This window comes from Ziziphus jujuba, chromosome 12, assembly GCF_031755915.1.
Source record: "Ziziphus jujuba cultivar Dongzao chromosome 12, ASM3175591v1".
Classification (NCBI taxonomy): Eukaryota; Viridiplantae; Streptophyta; class Magnoliopsida; order Rosales; family Rhamnaceae; genus Ziziphus; species Ziziphus jujuba.
Genome location: NC_083390.1, coordinates 9,801,467 through 9,818,715, shown reverse-complemented (window position 1 = coordinate 9,818,715; position 17,249 = coordinate 9,801,467). Strand labels below are relative to the sequence as shown.

The 17,249-nt window shown below is 32.7% G+C and overlaps 1 long non-coding RNA gene across 1 annotated transcript; it reads left to right on the top strand.

Moving 5' to 3' along the window:
• The first annotated feature begins 4,047 nt into the window (after positions 1 to 4,047).
• LOC132800194 (uncharacterized) lies at positions 4,048 to 6,947 on the top strand. Its single transcript, XR_009635058.1, has 3 exons — positions 4,048 to 4,523; positions 6,007 to 6,161; positions 6,430 to 6,947. It is a non-coding gene; the product is annotated as an uncharacterized LOC132800194 (long non-coding RNA).
• Positions 6,948 to 17,249: the final 10,302 nt, after the last annotated feature.

The following is a 17,249-nucleotide window of genomic DNA, read 5'->3' as shown; positions in this document are numbered from 1 at the left end:
GAAGGTACACTTTCAATCCATACTAACGATAAACAAAGATTCCTTTTGTATGCTTCACTAGTTTTGGAGATGGTGTGAACAATCCATAGTGAGTGTATCCATGAAAGAAAGCTGTTCTCATTGGATGATCCTATGAAGTCTTTAAACTTTGGGTTTAAGGACTTTAAAAGTATTATGGTTATGCCTGCTACTACTAGTTGCCCTGTCAGGACAACGAACTCTGCATGGACTTATCCTTTCTCATGTGTTGTTGAAATCATTTTGGATGCTGTCGTCAAGAATGGCCAATGCTTTTCAAGCGTTGTGCCCAGGTCTCATAATGGTTTTATGTTAACCATCCATACCAACAAGGAGCCAATTATCTTTTCTAAGGTGGTAAAACTCTTAGCTAAGGAAGAAGAGAATGTGGAAGGATATTTGCTAGAAATGTGATGCATAAGTTGTGTGCAGACTCTAAAAAGTCTTGATTGGTCATCTGTGCATTGGTTTGTAAAGCTTTTTTTGCTTAGCATTTAGGATTTATGTACTTATTTTGATTTTATGGCCTTTGTTTGGATGCCCAAATATGCCAATAAGTTAATTTTTCATGTCAATGGGCATCCACTTACAATTAGGGTGATAGGATCAGCTCTAAAGACTCTCTTAGGATCTCTTATGTGGTCTCATCTAGTGCAGTCCCACTAAACAATCTATAGGGAAAACCAAATAGAACCTCACATCACCGCGGACAAACCAACACATGCAATATTAAATAATATCTCAATATCTAAAGATAAAGTAACAACAACATGCAAGTTCATAACTATAGTCAACATCTACAGTCCATCATACTATAGGCCATTACTATAAATGCATAATAAGTTCATAACTGTATCCATAGTTTAGGTCAGAGCATTCTAAGAATATACGTAAAATTATATAAGACTACTAATGTAAATAAGTATAGGAAATTAAAGATTAGTAGGGAAAGATAAATATTGCTGCTGCTGTGGAACACAAAACAATGAATGATGCGTAAAGTAGACTGTTTGTTAAATGCTTAGATGTAGGAGAATGAATTTAAAAACAAATAAAATGTGAGATAAAGATATCTAAGTAAGTGGCATGGTATAATAGAAAAATAATATTTTATTTCTATAATCTTTCTTTTAAGACATCTCATTCCACCCTTTTGAGAGGTTTCCAGTTTAAATTACAAAACTCAAACTTGTACTCCAAATAAATATCATAAAACGAATGCTTAAATACTACAAATTAATGTCCATTAAAAATATTATAAATGATATCAATCATAATATAACTATTGGGCATTAAATAATATAAACATAATTTCACAAAATAATTATGAAAGTGTGGTAAAACCATAAATATCAGAAAACTAATAATGTACTAAGAATATAAATAACGTATCATACAATATACCTAGCGTTGCTAAGTGGTGTACAGTGTCCCAAAACACCACTAGATAGGAAAAGAAAAGGAACGTGTAGAATGAACCCATCTCACAACCCTTAGTATCCTAAAGGTATCATGGCAAAATAAACTTGTGGGATGAACCCACCTAACGACCATTAACATATAAAAGGTATCATGGCAATAATGAACCTGTGGGATGAACCCATCTTACGATCCTTAATATACTATAGGTATTGTGGAAAACCGATGTACTATAATATAATACTGAGCAGAGACATTGGTACTATATAGTAGACCAAAAAAATAAATAAATTATAAAGCAATCTTTTTAATATCATACTTTTCCAATAATATTGTATCATAAAGAATAATTTAATATTCAAATCTAACTATTTATTTAAATATTCAAAAAAATTTCAAATCATTATTTCATGTCAAAACATAAATACTACAGTGAAATATATATCATCTTAAACTATTTTTAATTGCTTAAAAATATAAAACAGTTAAGCATACTTAAAAATATATATAATTTCCAATTCACTTTCTCAAAATCAATTATTTTTCAAAAGAACTCAAATATCAGTTTAATTACCAAAATATTTTAATACCAATATTCATAAGTTCATCATGAACTCATTAGAATTTGAAATAATTAAAAATTTTATCGAAAGTCATATAAAATGATAACATATATATATATGTGAAAACCAATATATATATATATATATATATGCATAAAATAAACATCTAAATCAACTCATATATATATATATATAAAATATCCAAATCATTTATATTGTACTAGCATGCTAAAAACTATTTAAAAATATAACTATTTATAGATACCACTGATATACACTTTTACTCCTCTGCAGGATTGACTTCTGGCTCAATACATGTGCTTATAATATAATTAAATATTTCTTAGGCTCCAACAACTAAACCTAAAACATTGGTGTATATCAAATGTCTTAAAATAATTTGTACAATTATAAAATTACATAAATTGGACACCTAATGGTCTAATTATACCACGAACCACCCTTAAGACCTGAAATCCAAAATTGGAGATTTTTCACCCAAAGGCAAATTTTATGAAATTGACCTTCCAATGGGTCCTGTTAATATCTAATTACTCTAATCGAACTTCATTTTTGTCTAATTTGATCAATTTTTGTCCAAACACAATCCAATTTTATTTGATATTTAACTAATTGACCTTAAAATGGAAAAATCATCAAATGACGTCCAAAATTTATAAACTTTACAACAATGGAAAACTTATAGAATAAATAACAAGAATCTAAGCTCATCTTTCCAAAAATGTCATCAGTGGCTATAAAATTAGTCAAAAAACTCAGCCAAACTTGATGTGTAACACCCTAACTGGATAAAACGCTATGAATTTTAACTTTTGACCAAGTTTAACTGGGGTTGATCGGGATTGACCAAGTGGATCCCAATAGTTGACTTTTTAATACAAGAGAAATTTCACTTTGATTGAGGCACTATGGTGAAGTACTCATCAACTCGAGTTTGTAGACTAGTTTACGTCAAAATTGAAGCTAAGATTAGAAAGTTATAATCATAACAAGGTGTGGTTTGGACTAATCGGGCGAGCTTGAGGTTAAATTTTTATTTGTATAGATTTTGATTTTAACTTATATACCATATAATAGTGCTCATCGATACAAATCTGTAGACTAGTGGCATGTTTAAATTGGTTTTACTGTTGAAAAGATATGGGTCTATAAAATTGAGTTGATTTTTTTGGGAACTGAAATTATCGGGTAGTTTTATCAAAAGCATGTGGAGAAAGTTTGAAAAATGTCCCAATGGGTGCCATATGTCACCAATCCATGGATGCCTCATGTGACTCCCCTCTTTTTCTTTTTCTTTTCTCTCTCTTCCACCACAAAACACCTCTCTCTCTCTCTCTCTCTCTCTCTCTCTCTTTCTCCCCCTCATGGGTTAGTCATAATTGACCCTTTTTTGGCCACTTATTGATGATACACACTAGCGACCGATGAAGCCTAATCGACGGTGACCCCGGCCTCCAAGTTAGATCGAGTTGCTAAAGGCGACAACAGCTAACTTTGATTTTTCGAAGAAACAACTGTTTTCCAACCTACCCATTCCGATCTATACCACTATTCCCCCTATTTTGGATCCCCTAATTTCAAATACGACCTTTATTTTTCTAAATTTCAAGTCGTTTATGAGATATAATGTAACACCCCATCCCAAAGTACGTCGAAACTTTTGCCCGTCGACTGAGGTTAACTGTTGACCGAGAGGGTTAAAATTTTGACTTTTTGTTTTGGGTGAAATTTTGCATTGACGGAGGCACCATTACAAAGTACGTGTCATCTCGAGTTCGTAGACTAGTAGCACATCGAAATCGGAGCTACCATTTGAAAGTTATGAGCAAAACAAGTTGAGGTGCAAACTATCCAAGGGATGTTGGAGTTGACTTTTTGTTCGTGCAAAGTTGAGCTTTGACTCATGCATGATTGTGAAGTACTCATCGATACGAGTTCATAGACTAGCGGCAATTCTGATTTGGACATGTGGTTTGAAAGTTACAGACCTGTGAAGTTTTTCCGAGACAGCATTTACTAGGGGTGGGCAAAAACCGACCTGACCCGACAAAACCGACCAAACCGAAGAATTTGGGTCGGTTTGGGTTGGTTTTTATTGTTTAGTCGGTTTGGGTCGGGTTATACATATTTAAATGTTAGATTTTCGGTTCGGGTTACGGGTTGGAAGGAATTTTAACCCACCCAACCCGAACCGAACCGTTTCATAACCAAAGAGCCATTTTGCAAAAATTATTTTCATTAAATTATTTCTATGAAATTTTGTAAGCCATTGATCTCTCACCATCTAATTACCACCGTTGGATTTCAAGATGAAAACACAATACACAACAGTGACAGCACTCAACAGAACACAATCTCAGATTCTCACAAAACGAAATTGAAGCCCTAGCATTCGCGTCGCCAATCGCCACTCGCAGGCAGCATCCTCCGGCCAGCCACCACCCGATTGAACTCCCAAGCAACGCCACCACTCGTCACCCTCCCAAGTCCCAAGCTCTGCAGGTAAAAATCATTATATTTCTTATTATTATTATAGTGATTATTGATTGATTGAAATTGAAAGGAAATCTTTCATAATTTTATTTTATTTCGAGTTAGCAACTTCTATTTTATTTTTTTTTCGTTCCTTTCTGCTTCCCTTCGGATTGGAAAATTAAATAGATCTTTGCATCTCACACAATTCAAATCTTGTAACACTCAACACTTTCACGAGGCTCACTCTACATCCTAATTACACAAACACTGAAACACCTATGCACAAATTAAACAATTTTCCGGGAAATTGCAATCATCCTTCACAACCCAATTAAGCTAAAAACCCAGAAATGAAAGCAATGAAACACAGAAAACAAAGAGACAGAGACAGAAAGAGACTGACTTAGCTGAAGCAGACAAACGGAGTCTGGGCTCCACGGGACTCGGAGAAGCTCCTCTCATCTCAATCGATACAGCAACAAGATGAGAATGGCACCATCTGATTTTGATTTAGAGAAAAAACAAACACAAGCAGAAAAACAGAAAAATAGTATTTTTATTACTTTCTGGAAACACCCAAAAAAAAAAAAAAAACAGATTCAGAGAAAGCAAATACAGAGAACTGAAAATGAAAAGTAGAAAATACCCAGTTGCTGTGATCTATTTAAAAGAGTGAGTAGCGGAGCTTTTGCTGGCTTAAAAAGAGTTAAAGACTGCCATAGAAGGCAGTTAATTCATTATTTTTTCATGCTCTTGTCTAAAACCCGGTAATCCAATAAAATATTGAGTATTGACTCAGACTAGTCAAATTTCCTCTTAAAAGATAGTCAAATTTCACTTTTTTTCTTTTCGGTGATGTTTAAGTTTATTCTTTTCTTGTGTAATGGTGTAGGTGCAGAATGATTTGGTTGGGGATAAGTGATATAAAAAAGAACAATGATTAAGAAAACTAAGTGGAAACTTTTTGGGTTATGTATAATTTCTTTATCAAATAATAGTAATTTTGAATCTAGAACTTTAAAAATATTTAAAAATTAATTTCTTTGTTGAACAATCTGTCATTGCCAATTTGATTCTTGCTCTTAATGGTTAAAAATGCATACTTGTACTCAATTATGTCATTTGCATGAATGATGGAAAATAAATATTATTTTTTTATTTCAATTCATTTATATTTATGCCCTAAAATCTTGTGCAAATCAGAGTGTTTATATTGTTGTTTGTTTGATTCAAATGGCTTATTTTGTTGAATGGTGGACTTGGCAGTATCTGTCCAATTATTATATAAATTCATCATAATAATGTTCATAATTATGTACAAGCTAAACTTAAAGTACAAGCTGCATATATATATATATATATATTTTTTTTTTATTTATATATTTATATATAATTATATATGAGGTTCTTTTCCTCAAGTCACTCAAAATTATTTATGCATAACTAAAACTTTTTGTCTTGATAAATATGAATAAAAACCTTAACCTGCATTTTTTGTTCACAATCGCAGAATATATTGGAAGAAAGCTACTTCTTCAGTCACCTTCAAGGACCAAACAGCTTGCCTGAATCACCTGTTGGACAGGCTTCTCAAACTCTCAGCAGTCAGCACTAATTTGGGCAGTGAATCTAATTCCTCTCCAAATGGTAGAACAGATGTGGCAGGTTTGATAAGCTTCTAATTCTCTGGAATTTATTCTCTTTTAATTTCCTTTGGTGGTTGTTTCCCATTACTTAAAGAATCTATGCTATTTTAAATACATAAAATATTATACATGGAAACTATGGAATGCTGTTTTTTCTAATCAGTCTTAACACCAGGAGTTTGGATGGAAGAAGTGTATTTTTTTTCTGTTTTTTCTAATTAGTATTGCAATTTTATTTTTTTTATTTTGCTTTGTGGTCTAATATATTTTTTTCCCCTGTTTTGTAGATAAAATCAAACAGCCTATCGTGACTTGCATAAATCGAATAGCATTCCTTTTCTTTGTTTAATTCCAAGATCACAAACAATTGTGTGATTGTCTATTATTTGGAGGTAAGTTACTTAGCCTTTTTCTCGTTATTTTTGCATGTGGGAAGGTCAAAAATTGCTTTTGGAAAGTGTAGTGAAGCATAGGCTGTGAAATTGTTTGCTGTGAAGTTTGGAGATTGTGAAGTGATGTGTGACTTGATTGCTGTGAAGTTGTTAATATAACCTGGCCTGCTGATTTTGACAGCTATATGTATATATATTTGTATATATATATATATATACATATATGTATATGTTTATTTTGTTTTTAATAGGTTCTAGATGGATGAAGGCCACAATGATTTGTATGATATTAATGAATTGGAAGAGTATTTAAATGAATCAGATAAAGCTGAATCTCAACCTTCACAGTTGGATAAACCTTATAAAACGCAAAAGAGAAAACCTTCTAGGGCTCCATCTTGGGTTTGGGAACATTTTGAAAAAATTTCAGATTATGATCCAAATAATCCTAGGTGCAAATGTAAACATTGTGGGGTAGATTATGCATGTAATACCAAGAGATGTGGAACTAGTACATTGCGAAACCATTTGATGAACCAATGCAAAAAATATCCTAATAGGATGGAGGATAAAAAGCAACAAGTTCTTTCATTTGAAAGTGGTAGTAGCAATTTGGTCTCTATGAGTACAACATTTAGTAAAGAGGCATGTAGGCTTGCATGTGCAGAAATGATCATCATGGATGAGTTACCATTTAGCCACGTTGAAGGAGAAGGGTTTAGAAAGTTTTGTAATGCTTTGAACCCTAAGTTTGAACCGCCATCTCGTAGAACAATTTCTAGAGATGTGTTTCAGTTGTACTTAGATGAGAAAAAAATTTTGAAGAGTGTGTTTTCATTGAGGAAGCAAAGGGTTTGTCTTACGACGGACACATGGACTTCCATTCAAAATAACAATTACATGACTCTTACCGCTCATTTCATTGATGATGATTGGAAGTTGCATAAGAGAATTTTAAATTTTTGTATTGTGCAAAATCATAAGGGTGAGACAATTGGTAAGGTTATAGAAAATTGTTTGATTGAATGGGGTATTGAAAGGGTTTTCACAATAACGGTTGATAATGCTTCTTCAAATGATGTGGCTGTTAATTTTTTGAAAGAAAAATTAAATTATTGGAAAGGAAATGTTTTGGATGGTGAGTTTTTACATGTTCGTTGTGCTGCACATATTGTAAATTTAATTGTGACATTTGGATTAAAGGAAATCCATGATAGTATTGCTGGAATTCGTAATGCTATTAGATATGTTCGATCATCTCCTTCAAGGTTAAACAAATTTAAAGAATGTGTAGAGAATGAGAAAATTGAATATAAAGAAACCGTGGTTTTGGATGTGTCTACTAGGTGGAATTCCACCTATTTGATGTTGAACTCGGCTTTGAAGTATCAAAAAGGTTTTGATAGGATGATAGATGCTGATGGACATTATCTTAGATATTTTGAGGAAGATGAAGTAGGAAGGAAGAGAGCCGGACCACCTCTAATTAAAGATTGGGATAGTGCAAGGGTTTTTGTGAAATTTCTTGCTACTTTTTATGAAGTTACCTTAAAGTTTAGTGCCTCTTTGACTGTTACTTCTAATATATGTTTTCATGAATTGAGTTTGATGTATAATGCACTTGTTGAATGGAGTAATAGTCAAAATCATTTGATGGCCGATATGGCAAAGAAAATGTTGATAAAGTTTGACAAATATTGGGGTTCACTTGGAAATGTCAACAAGTTGTTGCTTATTGCCATTGTGCTTGATCCACGATATAAGCTGGAATATGTATCATATCTTTTTGAGGATGCTTATGAAAGTGGTATGGTTGAATCTTTGACTAGGGATGTAAAAGATACTTTAGTTAACCTTTACAACTTCTATAAGGAAATTGATTCTATGAATGGGAGTTCTAAAGTATCAAATTCAAATGATGGTCAATCAATGCAAGCACAACAAAGTGGGATGATGATGGATTCATTGGATGATGGAAGCATAGATGATCGTCGGCGTTTGAAAGAATCACAATTTAAAAAAAGAAAAATGGAAAAAAATGAATTGGAAATAAAGAATGAGGTTGATAAATTTTTGTTTGATCCATGTGAGGATGTGGAGAGTGAGAAATTTGATATTTTGGCTTGGTGGAAAAATAATTGGACAAAATATCGAATTTTATCTCAAATTGCAAGAGATGTATACGCCATTCCAGTTTCTACAGTAGCATCCGAATCTGCTTTTAGTACCGGAGGGCGTATTCTTGATGCATTCAGAAGTTCATTGGGTCCAAAAATGGTGGAGGCTTTGATTTGTTCTCAAAATTGGTTGCAATCAAAGCCTATGACGTATGATTATAGAGTTGAAATACCAATAGAAGATGTCGCATATTATGATTCTATTGAATCGGGTAAGAATTTTTTTTATTATTATTATTTGTAATTTTATTTTTATTATCTATTTTAGAGTTTTTAGAATTTTTTAGTAATATTTACAACTTCGTTTAGCTTACTAATTAATCTAATATCATATTTTAATTTGTTTAGGAGCATCTTGGGTTACAAAACAAAGTTTACCTCCACCTAATTGATATATGATTACTTGGTAAGTTTGTTGTTAATTCCAAATCATCAATTATCTTTTACGTTAGATAATATTTTAGTAATACACTTAATGTTTATTGATTGCTAATTCTTTACATTTAATGCTTAATGTTTAATGTTTATTTATAATTTTAATGTTTGTTGAAGGATGAATGGAATTTGGTTTATTGAGGTAGTGAGCTTGTGGTTGCTGCTGGTGGCTTTTCATGCAATGGAGAATGTGGAAGAAAACAATATTTAAACTAATTTTTATTTTTATGGATTATTAGTTTATTTAATTATAAGTTTATTTTAAAATTTTAGATTTCAAATATGGGTTGTATTTTATTTTGTAGCTAATAATGGTTGTAGACTTGTTATATACTTTATTTGTTGATGTATGGTTTATAATTGGGTGGTGGTAGTAGTAGATTTGTATTATAGTTGTATGATTATGTGTTGTATTATTTAATATGTTTGATGCTTAATAATTAACTTATTTGGTATTTTTGTTTAGGTGGATGGATGTATGTTAAAATTATTTAATTTAAAGAATAATTTGAAAAGAATATCTAATTTAAAATATAGATTGATGATTAAAAAGGTCTAAAAATTTTTTTATACAATTTTGGTCCAAAAAATACCAAATTCGAAATATATATATATATACAATTTGGGCCGAGGCCCAACACGAAGCCCAGACCGGCCCAACCCGCAAACCCAACCCAAACCGATCAAGTATGGTCGGTTCGGTTCGGTTCGGTTTTTGTATTGGGTTCGGTTCGGTTCGGTTATGTAACCAACCCAAACCGAATTGGTCGGTTAGGTTTAAAAAAACCCCAAAAACCGAACCAATCCGCACCGAGCCCACCCCTAGCATTTACTATTCATGGATTTGTATGTGTGTGAACAGTGATGCCATGTGTCACAAAAAGTGGACCCACCCGTGAGTGTACAGTGGCATCCACGGGCATTTTGACTGGCTGAGAAGGGGAGATAGGAGAGAGAAGGAGAAGGAGGAGAGAGAAAGAGGATACAGAAAGAGAGAGAAAAAGGGGAAGGACCGGCCAACCACCGTTCATCCATTTCCGGCCACTAGAACAGTACACGCGCTTGATCACCGTGACCCACCCATCAAAACCGGCCGGCTAGCCAAAAATCATGGCCAGATCGCCGGCGAAGCGTCGGGATCGGAGTGTTTTCTAGCGAGCGGTCTGTTTCCTTCTCCGGTCGATTTCTCCCAAACCAGACCTCCGTTTGCCTCACCGCCAGTCCCGTTGAGTCACCCATTCCCCGATCTACCTTCCCAGCAAAAATCACGACCAGTGGCCACCGGACGCGCCGCCGGCAGTGATGGGTTCTGGTGACCACGGCGGCTCATCGGGAAATCGATTTTCCGGCGAGTTTCCAGTTGCACCGCCCACCTTTTCCCACTAATTCCGACTCGTTGAACCCAGATCTGAGGTCGGTTTCCTCCAATTCATGGCAGTTTGTGAGAGCTGAGAACCTAAAGATTGAAACCTTCCTGTGAGATTCCGGCCACCTCGGATCCGATCTCCGGAAGGTAAGGGTTAATCCTTAATCCTCGTGTTGTAAGCTTCGTTTTGATATATTATTTGTGAATATTGGTTGTCGTTTGTGTTTGCTCCCCCGAATATCGGATATTATTTATTCGAATAAAATATTAATTTATTTAATCCTGTGTAATATTGTTATTCTAGGAGTACGTGTGAGTCGTAAAATTGATCCTATGGAGGATCTTGGCTGGATTGCATGCTCGAGGTGAGTGACCCACCTTCAAAATTATTTTGGGTGATTAATTATATATTTTGTGTTAATTGATTATTTGGAAATTATGTTTTATGTGTTAGTGATTTAATAAAATTACTCTTTAATTTGTATTGTTAATTTATGATAATTTTAATGTGTGTTTTGGTGCCAAAAAATATATTTGTGAATTAAAGAAATTGTGGTTTTAATTCTTTTAATTTATTGTTATGTTTATTATTAGATTTATTGTGCATAATTATATGATTTTAATACTTTATGAATTTATGTGATTTAATATTACTTTGGTGTGGATTGATTGTATGGATTTGAAGGAAATTATTTATTTTAAATTTATTATAGATTGAGGAATTGTAGAATTTAATTATTTATGAAGTTTATGTGGGTTTAAAGGATATGTTGATTTAAATTAATATTTTGAGAATTTGAGAAAGATATGGGTTTGAATTATTATGTTTAAAAATATTTATACATTGGAATATTAAAGACTTAACTTTATGCCATTGGGAAAATTCATATATTTGAATTGATGGAATTGAGAGTTGATGGATTTGAAATTTATGGAATTTATGCGATGGATTTATGATGATGATTTTAAAAAGAAATGTGAAAAATTTATGGGTTTAAATGGATAAAATAGACCCAATGGTATTTTATATAAATATTGATTTTATGATTTACGAGTTTTTAGATGCACTACACACGTACTGGTGTTCTGTATACGTGGATATGATTAGTGCGCACATGGATATGATTAGCGCGCAGGTGGGTGTGAGTAAAGCGCAGGTGATTTATGGGTTGTCCTGTGGTTGCCATTGGACCGAGGGTCGGCAAGTTGATATCGGCTGTAGCCACCCCTCGCCATGGCCAGGACACTTGTTTGCAGCAGCGTGGTGGGATGCCACGCGACCATATGCCGATTTCTCTCTTTAACCTCCTCGGGACGCTAGATACCGTTGGCGCCACTGGTATATAGTGTGTGCATCAAATGATTTTCACGATAGGATTTTCAAATATGAAATATTTTAAAAATCTGTTTTAATAAAAATGTATTTAACATTGTTTTATTAATTATTTAAATTTAAAGGTTACGCAATTTTTTATAAAAATGATTTTACGAATTTATTATTCAAATTGTTTTGGTATTTTGAAATCAATTCTAATATATTATATATTTTTTTCATTTTATTATATTCTTAACATTTATTTTAAATGGGTGTTTTATTTTGATTAAATTATTCCTTTACTTAATTGTTCAATTAATTGAGTTATTCTAATTATTTGATTACTTCCTGAATTGTCTTAATATGAGTTCATTGATATCTTTATATTATTTGTTGATGATATGTTATTAATCTTTGGTAATTGTTATAAAAGTTTATTTTCATTTCTATTATTATTTTTATTCTAATTTTGGATTCTTAATTTGTTGTGTTTTTTTTGTAAATTATTTGATTAATTATTTTCTAAATCTTGGGACATAAAACATCGGGTTTTGTGAAAATGTTTTAAAAAGGGAACATTTCCAACTGAGTTACCGTGAGAGTTTTGAGAGAAAAATTATTTTCAACCATTATTACTAAACCATTCATGTATTTATTTATTTAATTATTATTTATTTATTTACTTATTACGAAATTACTTAATTATTAGTAGTTAGTAGACTGAGTCGCTCACTGAGATGATTAGCATCTCATGTTTTCAAATTTCGTTCCCTTAGGCTTAGGTGGTAGACATTGTTCGATCAGGACGAGCTCGACAGTTTGATCGTTTCTGGAACTCCAAGAAGTCTTCTTTTCTTCATTTCTTATTATGTAATTTTATTTCTACTCTGTTGTATTAATTATCATATTTAGAAGTTTATTAACGCTCTGTATACTATGTTGGATGTATTATTTAATCAATTATGCACTGATTCTCGGTTATTCATTTGAAGTGCTGCAAATTTATGGAGTTAAATTAGAGCAAGGTGGGAGGAATAAGGTGGTGTATATAGAACTATATTTTCAGTGCAGGAAAAATTATGGTAAGTCCGACCCTTAGGGGAGGTTCTGCCGAATTTTCCATTGGAGGGTCCGGTAGGGTTTTCTTGGGATCAAGATTTGTCTGCGGTTCCGGTGAGGGATCTTGGACTGGTCCTAACATATAATCGATTGAAATTTGGCCAAAACTTTTCAACTAGTTTTTGGCCACTGATGGCGAGTTTCGGGTGTTTGCTAGTATCTTTGATTCTTGTCTTACAAGCTTTCATTTGATATATAATATGCAAATTATGATTGAGTATTTAAAATTTCACTGTTTTTGAGCTAATTTTGAAATTGTTGTAAAAATTGAAAATTTTCCAATGTTGGAAGTTTTCCAAAGTAATTTTTAGTGTATTTAGGTCCTTAATGATTAGTGAAAACCTAAGGATTGTTTAATTTCATGAAATTGAGTATAAGTATAAAAATCCCAATTTTAAGACAATAGGCCATTGGACTTTGTTGCGCAATTAGACTGTTGGTATTTAATCCTTGGACCTTGAACATGTATTGGTAGTCTTGGTTATTTATGGAAGCAGAAGTAATGTTTTGGGTGTATTGTAGGCATTCAGGATGAGGCCTGTGGCTGACTCTATGGTGGAACAAAAATAAACAGCATTAATAGTGTGAGTGGTATATCTTTTTAAGCTCTATCTTTGAGCTATAAAATATTTATAATAAATATTTGATTGATTGTGGTGTCTATACTAATAAATTTTGTAAATGTATTTATTTTTATGAATTTTTGTAAGTATACTTATTTTGTTTAATTGGGATTGCTTTTTGAAACTTAGAGTCAGCATGTTATTTATATTAATAAAATTTATATTAACATATGTATTTATATGAATTATTGTAAATAGAAAATGGAAATATGTTTATTTAATTAGTTTTATTTGTTAGTTTAGTTTTAAATGCTAAAATGTGATTGCTAAGGGTGATTTAAAAGTGGTTTGGTTTTTCTAAAATAAATTAGGTATAATTGAATATTATTATTATTATTCTGACATTGAATTTTTAATGTGGCTTTTCTCAATCGTACGATATATATATATATATATATGCATGTGTGTGTGATTTTTTTTTTTTTTTTGTGTGTGAGTGTGTACGTATAGTTGTGAATTATGCAAAATTAACTGTTTGTATTTATTCATTTGAGTAAGTTGAAAAATTAAAAAGATATTAATTTATATGGTTTTTTTCTAAATGTTTCTGTACTATAATTTTGACTACAACCTACATTTGAATTGTGAAATAATTTATTATAAATCTTAGCTTTGATAAAGTGGATATGTTATTAAAATATCTTTGCATAATTTTATATAATTTTATATTTATATGTGTGTGCATGGATGGATAGGTACATATGATTTTCTATAAGGTTAATTGTTATTAATAATTGATTTATTAAATTATTCATTTGTTTGTTTATTTATTTATGCTGGGTTAAGAAATGATACAAACCTAGGACGACCTGCTCCTAAACCCGTATTATATTAGCCCAGATCTTTAATTAAGTTCAAGTTCTAATGGAATGGACCTCAACCCCTAACCAACCTGTGGTTAGAAACCTTGGTATAATGTAGACGCCACAATAGGGGATGGAAAACCTATTGATAAGTCAAGCTAAAACAACCAATTCTCTAATGGTGTTTTAGGTGTTCTCAGAAAACAAAGAGATAATTAATCTCACAAGTATTTTCTCAATCAAATCAAAGTTGTATTATTATTGAAACATAAGCCTTTAAATAGGCTACAAAGCCACGAAATAAAACCCTAAAAATAAAGAAAACCAGCCACCACACATAAAGAAACCTAGTTGGCTGAAACTATACTTCCTTTCCTAATCTAAGTTTGATTAATTAATTCCTTTATATTAAATTAGGAATTAATTAATTTACAATGGAAAGAATAAAATAAAAACCTTCCTAAAGTTATTTTTCCAGAAAATAAATAAATAAAAGCCAAAAAGTAATGGTAGTTTCCTAAAACAAAAAGTAAAAACAAATTAGGAAAGTAAAAATGCTAGCCTTTTTTATCAAGTTGACTTTGATCAATCTTTGACCTCTTTGATCTTCAAATCAACTTCTAAATGCTTTGTAGGATGCCAAATAAGCTGAATATGAAGTCCCACACGTTGCCCATGCTTGGAAAAATAAGGAAAGGCTAATACAGTAAAATACAGTAAAGCCAGCAAGCAATACAGCAAATTCGGCCAAATTGTTGATGCTGTCCGTACAAGCCCTTTTTGAATGCATTTGGGACTGATTTAACTTGATTCCATGACCTCTTAGGCATATGTATTGAACCCATAAAGCATTGGAACCATTTCATGCTTCCCGGACTCCAAAATGTACCAAAACCACTACCCGGGCCCGTTTTGGCTTCTATTGCTTGTATGAGTAAAACAGGCCTCGGTTCTTTAGATATGGCCAACCCCTCTTGACTATGACTTATTCCTTATATAAAGACAGCAAGATTGTCCTTGAACTTCTTGGCTAGGGCTCTAGTGATCGGTCCCACCTTCATCCGTAACAGATCGGCACCCCAGCGGGTTGTCGGTTGTATGGGTTCGGGCGGATTCGCATCATTCCCCTCCTCTTGAAAAGGATTTGTCCTCAAATCGAAGTCATCACCTGCAGCAAAAGGAGACAAATCAGCAACATTTAAGGTAGCACTAACATTATACTCACCCGGTAGATCAAGTTTGTAGGCATTGTCATTTATCTGCTCCAAAACTTGAAAAAGTCCATCCATAGGCGGCATGAGCTTTGACTTTCTTTGATTAGGAAACCTTTCCTTTCGTAAGTGCAACCAAACCAATTTTCCTGGTTCAAACACTATTACAACAAAATCTAGAAATACATGCTCATTATGGTAAAAATTACACTTTTTAAAGTTAGCAAACAACATTTCCTAAATTTTCAAATTACCACTAAGTAAAGCTCTCAACAATGCAGATAAAGTTCTATGCAATAAAGACATCTTTAAATAAGTATCTTTAAAATTCATGGCCAGCAATGATTTCTTATTTATAATTACTTTATTAACATCACCAAAGCTAAGATAAAAATTTATATTTTTCCTTTCTTGTCTTCCTTTTCCTTTCTCACTCACGGCCATCTCACCTTCCTCACTCTCGGCTTTTGCACCAAATTTCTCACTCTTGGTTTTATTAAAAATTTTCCACACAACCTGAGTATTAGAAGACTTACCTTGGACAGCAAGCTCACCTTTTCCCTCTTGATTGGATGGTAGTCCACTTGGAATTTCATTTTGGAAGACATCTCCAAATTCCTTCAAAAGAGAAATCATTGAACTTGGCAATTCAAGTTCTTCAAAGTTAGTTTGATCATTAAAATAATTTTCTTTATAAATCATGACCAGCAAAGGTTTCTTACACTCAATAACATTATTAATATCCCTTAAACTCAAATAAAAATTGCTACTTAACCTTTCTTTTCTTTCTTTTTTATTTTCCCCCTTGGATTGGCGCAAACCTTCGAATTTCCCTTCCTTCTCCAAGCTCTCGGGTTTGCCACTTTCTTTCCCCTCTCTTTCGAATTTCCCTTGATCTTTCCACTCAATATGAGCCTTAGAAACCTTACCTTGATCAACAACCTCATTCTTACCTTCTTGAAAGGATGGTTAAGCCGTTGGTGCCATACTTGCTTTTTCCTTGAGCTTTTTGGCTTCTCTCCTTTGTTGCATTTGTAATTGGTCTTTGTAAACCTCTTTAGGAGATAATGGTTCCAGCTTTACCTTCTTCCCTTTAAACCTGAAAACAATACTATTTTCTCGACCAAAATGAGTAGCATCTTTATCAATTTGCCATGGCCTACCTAATAGTATATGTCCAGCAATCATGGGTACAATATCACATAAAACTACATCCTCATATCTACCTATATTAAATTTTACTTTGGCTTGTTTATTCATTTTTATTTCACCACCATCATTAAGCCATTGTAATCTATAAGGTTTTGGATGTTTAATAGTTATTAAGCCTAATTTATCAACTACAATGTTACTAATTACATTTGTACAACTTCCACTATCAATAATCATACTACAAATCTTACCTTGAATTTCACATCGGGTGTGGAAGATGTTCTCTCTTTGAATTTCATCCTCATCTTTGTATGCAGCAAGTACTCTCCTAGAAAGCAAGTTTACTTCAGCATTGGATGCTTGCAAGGTTTCGGGTTCATCCTTCAAGTCCTCCTCCTCTTGCTTGGCTTCATCCTCACTTTCTTCACATTCCGATTCTAGCTCGTCATTGCCCTTTAACACCATGATTCTTCTATTCGGGCATTGGCTATCAATGTGTCCTCCTCCCTAGCAC